Here is a 10013-nt window from a genome sequence, read left to right as displayed (position 1 = left end):
AGGGTGTAATCATAGCTTTTAAGTATAACATCCACAGGGCAGCAGGGTGTGGTCCTGCCTGTGTAGATGGTCTGGGAGGACACAAAGTCTCCATAAAGAAATTTCCAGTTTGAGGAGCTGAGAGAATGGCTCAGTGGTTAAGCACTTGCCTCTCAAGCATGAGAACTAGAGTTTGGATCCCTAGAACCCAAGAAAATGCCAGGCAGACAGGGCAGCTCTGTAGTTCCAGTCTGGGAAGTTGGCAGTAATCAATATCCAGAGCAAGGTGGCTTGAGAGACTAGCTATATCTATGAGCTCTGAGTTTGATTGAGAGTTCCTGCCTCAATGATTAAGGTGGAAGAGTTATCAAAATGACTCCTGACATCAGCCTCAGGCCTCCAAACACAGGCATGCACATATAGGTATGCGTGCACCCATACATGCAAACATACAAACATGTTGTGTGTCCTACCCACATGTAAACATACAAACATGCATACCACATTCGGATGAAAATGTAAAATGAAAAAAATTCACTAGTTTGTAAAAGCATCTCAGTAAGAAAGAATTATTAGAAACTAGGAAATTCTTCAGTTTGGGAAATTGAAAAAAAAAAAAGTGCTGTTTTTCTTATAACAGAGACCAAAGGGGGCAGAACTAAAGATCCTCTGGACACAGCACGGTCACGCCAATGCTGTCCGGCTTTGGGGTAAGGTTCCTGCTTTTCTCATGAGCTCATGGAGGCTGGAGGAGGGGAGGGGTGCTGCTCAGCTGCAGGGCTTTGGACAGCACATGCTGAACCCCAGGCTGTGCCCCATCTCCTGCACACCCCAGTGGACGGAGGGCAGCGTTAGTGGTCTGGATGCCGGGCAGCAGAATCCATGTCTGTCTCTGCCACTGACGTCCTTTGATCATTTTTATTCTCGATAACAAGCAGAGCCGAGCTTTACCCAACACTTACCAGCCGCATCTCATTAATCTTGCAATAACCCCATGAGCCAGGTCACGCTAGATTGATTGCAGAAATAGATCCAATCAATGCCTCATTCCCCTGGACGCCCTCGCCTCCTCGTCATTCGATGCGCGGCCTTCTGTGAAGGGGCGGCTCCACCGGTCCTCTCCCTGGCTCAGGCCTGGCCTGTCACCTGCTTTGGCCAGCAGAATGTGACCAAGTGACACTTGGGGACTAGCCTTGATCTGCGGAGGCTCAGTGTGTTCCCATTGCCTCATGGGTCTGCTAAACTCTTATGAGAACAGCAAAACTGGTTTACAGGAGTGGAAGAGATACTGGTCAAGCCACCAACAGTCAGTTGAAGAAGCAGCTGACTGCAGAAGCCAGAGCCACACAGCTGTGCACTGGCTATGTGCACCACCGTGCTATGGTTGGTTTCTCCTTTCTATCAGTTAGACCTCTGGCACAGGGTTTGAGGGTCCACACCCTGCCTGGCCATTGTCTCCACCTGCATCCCTGGGTTCAGGGGAAGACTCGCCTGTGAAGATGCTCTGCGGAGCCCCATGGTATCTCCACCCCGAATTTCCACTTTGCTTGCCTTACTTCTGCAGGTTAGCCGATTCTATGGAATCAGGTTGGCGAGAATCAGGACTTTACTGAGTAATTATAGGATTAGACAGCCCCCTCGAAATTAAATGCTACCTCTTACCTTCCAGAGAAGACTCCCACCCCCCACCTGCTACCATGTAATTATCTGGTGAATTACTCTACGGAGGTCTCACGGTAATTATGCCAAGAGTCAAAAGCCAGCAATTGTTCCAATCATTACAACGAGGAATTAGCTTTCATTGTGTGAGCCTGCAGTGCCACAGCTGGCACCAGAAGCCACAGCCTCAGTGCAGGACCATACTTCAGTGCAGGCTCAGTGCTAGACAGCGGTAGACAACCCCTACCCACCATCCCTCTGTTCCCCATGAGGGATATCTGTCCCCATGGCACGTGCTACTTAGAATAAGGGTCCCAGGGATTTTCTGCCTCATTTGGTGCCATTGCCATTGAGGATTTGAGGGTCACTGTCGTAATTGATCTTCCGCTGTCCCCCACTCAGCACTAGCATGAGGGAATGACACTGCAAAGGGTTAGCATATGTTTAGGAAGCACTGGTGGGCAGCCTGGGAGATGACTCAGTTGGTGTTTGACTTAGGTTTCTGCTGTGTCGATATAACAGCACAAGCAGAAGCAACTTAAGGAGGACAGGGTTTGTTTGACTTCCAGGTCACAGCCCATTGCGGAGGGAAGCCAGGGCAGCAACTCAAGGCAGACACTTAAGGCAGGAACTTAAGCAGAAGCTATGGAGGAACATTGCTAACCAGCTTCCTCTCCATGGCTTGCTTGCTCAGATTGCTTTCTTATAGCACCCAGGGTCATCTGTCCAGGGGTGGCATTGTCCACAGAGGGCTGGAGCTCCCACATCAATCAAGGGAATTTTCTGCAGATGTACTCATAGGCCAGTGTGTAGGAAGCATTTTCTCATTGAGATTCCCTCTTTTCAGATGACTCTAGCTAGCTCGTGTCAGTTAACAAAAACGTTTAACCAGCATAGTTGGTAAAGTGCTTATTGTACAAGTGTGAGGACCTGAGCTGAGTTCTGGAAACCAACGTTAAAAAAAAAAAATAACCAAACAAACCAAGAGTGGTGGTATAGTCTTCTAGTCCCAGATCCGGGTAGGAGGAAACAGGGGAATCCTGGGAACTCTCTAGTCATCCAGTTCAGCCTAATCAGTGGGTCTCAAAACAGAGTGGATGGCTCCTGAGTAAAAATGTCCCAGGTTGACCTCTGGCATCCACAGTCATGTATACATTATACATATTATACACATACACACACACTCACACACACACACACACTCATGCCACACTTTTACACACATACACTCACACACTCTCACACACTCTCACACACTCATACACTCACACACATGCACACACTCCCACACACACTCACACATACTCATCACACACTCATGTTAAGCACATATGACTTATGTTAACAGTCATTTATTCTGAGCATGCTCAGAATGACATACTATCAGTATATAGAAAGGTCCGAAGAATAAGGGTTCTAGGTCACACCGCTCTCAAGCTCTGTTTGCTTCCTGCCTCAGTGTCCCAAACTGCACCATCGAGGGTGTCAGGATTAAACCAGCTATCAGACATCAGGGTTCTGTGGAAGAATCAGGTGCAGAGTCTGGAGAGGGTGCTGTGCAGCAGCTGGGGTCTGACAGGTGCAACTCAGGGTGAGAATGGTCCCCACTGGGTCATCTGCCGGGTCTGGGAGGAGTGGCCACAGTTACCCAGAAGGAGGTGATATGAAGAAAGAGGACTCTGATGGGTATTGCCTGGTCCTCACCTGCCACCTTCAGAAGAACTGAATGGGACAAAGTCTCTCTGCTTAATTCCCCACGAAGCTGTGACTGAGACCCCAGGTATGGGGCTCCAGTCTCCAGAGAACACAGGATTAGCTAGATCCCCTGTGGAGACAGTTCTGAAGCAAGCCCCAGGCCAGAGAAACTAGTAAAGGTTGAAAATCATGAACCAGAGACAGGAGCAGTGGAGAGGACTCAGAACGTAGGAGAGTCATGAAATCTAGTTCCTAGGTCAAGCCTTGACTCTGTAGCTTGACACTGGGAGGGTGGCTTTGGCTGTTTGAATCCTTGAGTAGAGAGACCTGTGTGTACCTCTGGAGGCAGTTGAGAGAATCCAGCATGCATGCAGAAAAAAAACCAAAACCAACCAACCAAACAAACAAACCTCAGACCAGGGTTTACGCAGACAAATCCAGGAGTCTCTTTGTCCTTCCCAGTCTGGATCTGATGCATTGACCTCTCAAAACCCCCTGTTATACAGGTTCCCAATGAGTCTGGCCAGGGAGGAGGGGCTACCCCAGAGCTTGCTGGGAGTGGACTTCTGGCTTGTGGTTCTTTACCTCAAGCCATAGGTCCCTACTCCCAAGAATACAAAAGACAATATGGCACCGTACTGTGTTATCTTGCTGCCCAGTTGTCCTGCATGCGTGGCTTTGTTTCAGCCTCCTCCTTCCCGGGCCTCTCTCCCCTCCCCCACCCGCACCTGTCAATCTTGGGCCTCCGCTCTCCTCCAGAGCAGGGACGTTCCGAGCTGCCTGTGGTCTGCGAATGGCAATCTGAAGAACCCCGCTGAGCCAAGCTCCCTTTCAATCCACTCTCTGCTCCGTAGCTGCAGCATTGTAGTCTGGCTGAGACACGGACTGAATGAAGCAGCCGCTCAATTCGAGCCTGCTACAAAGGGAGTATTTTGATGTTTTCATTTCTTTCTAGTTCAATAATTCGAGAAAACACATGGATTCGGTGCTGGTTCCAACAAGGCTCTCTAACTACTTTAAAAACTTTGTGTTGGTTAAAAAGTATATAGGAAAAGGGAATCGATCTACAGCGAGAGCTTGGCGTGGGGGACTGCAGCTTTGCCTGGGTGCTCTGCGACCCCTCCCGCTCTGACCTGAATTTTGCATTCTAGGGAGCTAACATCCTGGTGTCTTACCCAGGCCCGGGAACAAAGAAAAGAAGCAAACCCAGAGATCCCGCCCAAGCCACTGGGTTGCTCTCCATGGTCCTGAACGAGCTCAATGACGCCCCCCCCCCCCCAACTTTCACCCCTTTGTGCTCAGCAAGAGGCCAGGGGCTATTAATACAGACCTTATCTGAGTTTGGTATTAGGGACACATCTTGCAAACAGAGGCATCTTAGATGTTCAGCTCACCCCCCTACCAGGGCATGGCACAAGAAGAGTCCTGCCGGGGACCAACTAGGCTACTGGAGAGAGCACAGGGAAGTAGGCTAGCTCATAAAATACCTTCAGAGAGAAGGGGTGTCCCGAGTGACAGCTAGCAGTGTGAAGACTTGGGCATGTATGAAGAGAAAATATAGAGTTTCAGAAAGAGGGACCCTACGCCCAAAGGCAAAAACAAGTGAGGGTTGTGCTCCGCAGTCAAACACACAGGCCCTGGGATCATTTGTATCCTCACTGACGGTGTGATCCTCCGTAAATGACCCCCTCTCTGTGATTCCATTTACAAAATATTCTGTAGCTAAGAATATCAGGCTCTCTCAGAGGACTGTGCTGTAGAGCAAATGCTTTCAATAAAGGTTTAGTGCACAGAATAGAGGTTGGAATGCAGCAAATGTCACCACCACAGGGCTTTCTGACAGGGCTAGGGGGACGGGAGATGGTTGGAGCAGAGTCTCCAGGGAGAAGCCTCTGAGGAGATGGACCTTGGAGATGACTTGCTTGATGTGATTTAGTCCTCTGAGGGTGGCTATGCAGAAAGAGAGAGAGGGGGGGGGGAGGGAGGGAGAGAGGGAGGGAGGAGAGAGAGACAGAGAGAGGAAAGAGAGAGAGACAGAGAGAGACACACAGAGAGAGAGACAGAGAGAGAGACAGAGAGAGAGAAGAGAGAGAGAGAGACAGAGAGAGAGAGACAGAGAGAGGAGAGAGAGAGACAGAGAGAGAGACAGACAGAGGAAAGAGAGAGAGACAGAGAGTGAGAGAGAGAGAGAGAGAGAGAGAGAGAGAGAGAGAGAGAGAGAGAGAGAGCTCAGGCAGGAGCAGATACTGGCTCCTCCCACACAGCTTGGGTGGTACTATGGCTAAGGGAATGCCCACCATAGCTGGGTTTGAGCTGGGTTCCCCATATACTCCCAAGAAAAAAACCTTTGTGAACCCAGCACGCATCCTTCTGTCTTCCCCTTGAAGTGTGCAGGCATACATAGATACACAGAGTATTTGTTTTATAAAGATGGGATTGAGTGAACATTGCACACTTATCTCCAAATTGCTTTTCACATTCCACAATACCTTGTGGAAATCTCCTGAAGCTACGGGAAGAGGGTTAATTAAACTCTGCAGGCTGCAGATATTCCACTCCTGGCTGTGACATCACCTGCCTTCCCCGTCTTGCCCATCAGTCCCCTTCCAATGTCGCCTCAGCCCTCTTACAACTTGTCTCATACCTCTGGAAATTCAGTCTCTTCATCAGCTTGACTCCCAGACTATTCACAGGTCTGTCCCCGTCTTGCCCATCAGTCCCCTTCCAATGTCGCCTCAGCCCTCTTACAACTTGTCTCATACCTCTGGAAATTCAGTCTCTTCATCAGCTTGACTCCTTGACTATTCACAGGTCTGTGGGACTTCAGGGACCTGGGCTGAGTCATGGTGCAGAGTCTGGCCTTATAGTAAGGGGTATAAGAAGGCTTGTAGCAGTGCCCTGTGTTAGGCACCTCGAGCTGGCTAGGGACCCGAGCTCTGTGTAGATGAGCATATGAAGTAGAGAGAGACCCTGTCCCCAGAGCCTTTCCCTGTCTTTTGTGTGGTGGATTCATATACGTGAATGTGTGCGTATGCTTGTGGAAGTCAGAGAACAATCCCTGGTGTAGTTTCTTAGGGTCTGTTAACCTTTTCAGCCCACTCCCCAACAGGATTTCTCATTGGCCAGGCACTAGTCTATTGTCAGTGACCTTCAGGAATCCCCTTGTCTGGGCTTCTCCTGTTCTGAGGTTATAGGCCCATGGCTAAACCAGGCATTTTACTTTTATTTTTCTTGTGAGTTCTGGATGTTTCAGGGCACTTGGATACCTCAGGTCTTCATACTCACAGAGCAAGTTCTTTGCTTAGCCCTGCCTCATCCCTCTTGGTCCCAGGTCCCACCCTAGGGCATTTCTTTTTCCACTACAGAGCCACTAGGGTCAGTGTTGCCCCGCCCATATTGCTGGCCCATCCTTTTCTCCCACTCTCCAAGCCTCTGGAGTCTGAAGGCTCCACAGCTGGGTCCTTCTGGAAGCAGCTAGGGAGAAACAAAGGCATCAGCCACAGCAATGGTTTCCGGTTTGCCCTAGGGCCAATTCTGTGCTCTGTGGGGGAGAGTATACAGCGGTGGGGGTGGGAGGTAGGGTGGGGGATGGGCATAGAGGAATGGGGGATGGGAGGTGGTTGGGGGTGGATGTGGAAGTGGGGGAGGGTGTGTCTTGCTGTGGACATTGGAAATGCTTCTGTGCTTTGGATTCTGGAATGGACCCCAGTCCCTCACATCCACTCCACTCTGCCCTCAATCTCTGCTTCCATTCTGGAGATAGCAGTTCTGAGATACACAGAGTGTGGTCTTGCTGGCTCCCTAAGCTCCCTCCTTTTACCCTCCTAGAACCACTTGCTTTAAGGTACCCTCTATGCCCTCAGATCAGAGATCTCAGTCCCCACCAGCTACAGATAACAGTGTCCCATGAATCCAGGAGCAAGTTGTAGACAGGGCCATGCCCTGAGCTGTCAGCTCTGGTTTACTTTTAGGGTAATCTGGCTTTTACGTGTTCCATGGTGAGTTTCTCACATGACTGGGGAATCTGGGGAATGGTTTCATTGTCAGAGAACCTACCTAATGTAGATGAGGGCACAAAGTATCCACACAGGTGTCAGGTCTATGAATGGGAGGGTTAGGGGGCTACTCCCAGGGTGAAAGCCTCAGTCAGGGAGGCCCTCCGAAGTTCAAACTACACACACACACACACACACACACACACACACACACACACACACACACACACACTGAAGAGTAAAAAGTTGTCAAAGGACACTGATTCCTTGCCCTAGGGCCCTAGCCTCTGCAGGTAATTACTCCCGGAAGTTTCTTGAGATTTGAGTTCCCAAAATAACCACAGAAGGTCGGGATGAGCTCTGTGGAATGTTTCTATGCCCTAGGTGTGCCCCAGTATACAGCTAAAAAATGTATGATTCTTCCCCTTTGAATTTCCTCATTGCTCCCTTTGAATTTCCTCATTCTCCCCCTGTCCTCCCCTCTTTTGTGGTTTTTGCCTTTATAAGCCCGTTACAAGTTCAGGCCGTTGTCGAACTCCTCTACCCCTGCGTGGTGTATGAGTCTCGACCCCAGCATGCTGGCCTGAGATCTCACTCTGTTTCACTTTCAATAAACTTCCTCAAGCGATTGCAGCAAGTCTGGTCTCGGTGCCTCACTGGGTGCGCGCCTCTCCTGAGATTTGAGTGAGGGTCTCCCTTCGGAGGTCTTTCAACACACACACACACACACACCCCACCCCCTGCAGAGAAGATATTGCAGCACAGGCACCATGCCACAGGACTCTGACCAGCTGCCTGCTTTTTAACAGCGACACCACAGTGGTTGGTTGAGATTTTATCCTGTCCCTCCTGTTCTTTCTCTGGGCCTCACAATGATATATTTCACCCCATCCCCCCATTCAGGGCTAGGGCCTGATGGTGGAACCTCTCTGCTGCCAGACCCTTTATGGGCGGCAGGGGGCGCTCCTGGCCCATGAGAACGCACTATAGCTACACTATAGGACAAAAGCTGGGGTACCTTGGGACTGCCTGGGCTCCAACCAAGCTGGGGAACACAGCAGCTCAGAATTGGTTTTTGCTCCGGTGTTACCTTAGTCCTTTTTCTCGGTCCTGCCTCATTAGTGGCCCTGGATATATGCATTTTCCCTTCCCCTAGGACTCGGAGCTCTATTCCTGTCCTTACGTTTCTCTGTCTTCTCCACCTCCCTCTTCCTCTTTCTGTACAAAAGGAATTAGTTAGTTCACGGGCTCAGGGTCAATAAATAGCCCTGAATGATGAGCCTAGTAAGATCAGCGAGCTGAGACATGCTGGGCCTCTATTCCTGTGCAAGCGGCCCTCACATTGTAAGAATTTTTTTGTGATGAGAACCTAAACCAGAGCCCCTCACATCCCAGGAAAACACAGTTGAACTGTATACTCAGCCCCAGGTTACATTAGATTTTTATTTATTTATTTATTTATTTATTTATTTATTTATTTATTTATTCATTCATTCATTCATTCATTCATTCATTCATTTAGTATGTATGTGCGCATATAGAGGCATATGTAGAAGTCAGAGGGCAGCTTGTGGGAGTTGGCTCTCTCCTTCCACCAAGTGGGTTCTAGGGATTGAACTCAGATCATCTAACTTGGTGGTAAGCGCCTTTCCTCACTAAGCTCTATAGATAGTTCTCAAATTACATTTAAACGTTATTTATTTATTTATTTGTCATTTTTGCATGTACATGCATGGTGTGTGTGTGTGTGTGTGTGTGTGTGTGTGTGTGTGTGTGTGTGTAACTCCAGGACAGTGGAGACACAGAGAGCTGTGTCACACGTGCACATATGGAATGTGGAGGTCAGAGGAAATTTTTAGGGAGTCTGTTTTCTCCTTCCAAAATCCAGGGATTCAATTTAGCCTGTGGAGCATTTGCCTTTGCCCTCTGAGTCATGTGTCCATACCATTGCATTGTTGGGGCCCTGCTCGAATTCCCCTTTCCACCCACTGCCAACTCTTAAGTGGTGCTTGAACCTGTTGGCCATAGAAGGATCAGCTCCCCAAGGCTGCCTAGCAAGTAAGTGGGCTCTCCGGGATCTGAACTGAGTCAGATAATGAACCTTCCGACTGGCTCTCAGTGGCACACCCACAGGCCTGGTCCAGGTGCTGCCTCCACAGTTCCTTCCCTCCTGACAGTCCCTTCTTTCTGCCTGGCAGCTGAGACGGCACATATGGCTGCTCAGTGAAGCTGTGCCCCCGTGTCACTGCTTACAGAGGGGCAGATCCCCAACCTCAGAAGAGGGTCTCCCCAGGCCCCTTGTCCCAGACAAGGTTCCCTGCAGGCAACACTAGCAAGCGCAGCATCCCTGCAGGGCGGCTGTGGTCCAGCTGGCTTGGCTGCTCACTGCAGAAGGAAGCTTTGCTTTTGTTCTTGGATCACCAGCTGCCGCTTGCACAAGTGCAGCCACACAGCCGCTGGGGCTGGGCAGTCTGTGGCAGGTTTCCTCACCTTTCTGGGCCCAGTCCCCCCATTTGAGACCCAAGGGTGGGATCTGGCCAGACCAGCTCTGAGATAAGCTTTTGGCCTTGACATTTGATGTCAGCCACTGTTTCTCTGGTGTCCTTGGAAGGTTTGAAAGAAAGAAAAAAAGGAAGAAAGAAAGAAAGGAAGGAAGGAAGGAAGGAAGTCAGAAAGAAAGAGAGA

Source organism: Micromys minutus (assembly GCF_963924665.1).
Source record: "Micromys minutus genome assembly, chromosome: 3".
NCBI lineage: Eukaryota > Metazoa > Chordata > Mammalia > Rodentia > Muridae > Micromys > Micromys minutus.
Note: the sequence above shows the minus strand (reverse complement) of the source record.